The sequence below is a fragment of the Nannospalax galili genome, unplaced genomic scaffold (assembly GCF_000622305.1).
Source record: "Nannospalax galili isolate Female #2095 unplaced genomic scaffold, S.galili_v1.0 scaffold153, whole genome shotgun sequence".
In the NCBI taxonomy this organism is placed as follows: Eukaryota; Metazoa; Chordata; class Mammalia; order Rodentia; family Spalacidae; genus Nannospalax; species Nannospalax galili.
This window is the reverse complement of record NW_008333469.1, coordinates 69,559-70,041: the sequence shown is the minus strand read 5'-3', so window position 1 is coordinate 70,041 and position 483 is coordinate 69,559. Positions and strand designations below refer to the sequence as shown.

The 483-nt window shown below is 44.1% G+C and overlaps 1 protein-coding gene across 1 annotated transcript in view; it reads right to left on the bottom strand.

The window, feature by feature from the left end:
* Window positions 1-483, bottom strand: part of LOC103730103 (guanylate-binding protein 1-like) — a 29,837-nt gene that overhangs the window by 27,598 nt on the left and 1,756 nt on the right. The window lies entirely within an intron of this gene.

Below are 483 nucleotides of genomic sequence, written 5' to 3'. Positions count from 1 at the left end.
TGAACTCACAGAGATCCTCCTGCTTCTGCCTCCTGAGTGCTAGGATTAAAGACATGTGCCACCACGCCCGGCTTCTTCTGCAAGCTTTTAAAAAATATTTCATTTATTATTTTTATTTTGTATGTATGCATGTGTTGCCTGCATGTAGGTAAGTGCGCTTGTGTTGTGCAATGCCTGTGGAGGACAGAAAGGCTGTCGGATCCCCTGGAACTGGAGTTACGGACAGATGTTAGCTGCCATGTGGGTGCTGGCATTCAAACCCGGGTCTTCTGTAAGAACAGCCAGTGTTCTTAACTGCTGACCATCTCTCCAGTCCCACTTCTACAAATTTTATGAAAATAGGTGATCGTGGGAACACACGACTAGAGATTCTTCCAAAGACTTAGAGGCTGTGAATGAGGGTCCCAGAAAAGAAAAATCTACACCAAAGTTAAACATTCTACAAAGTTGAAAACCTCAGTGACTGTGGAGCATTGGAACATT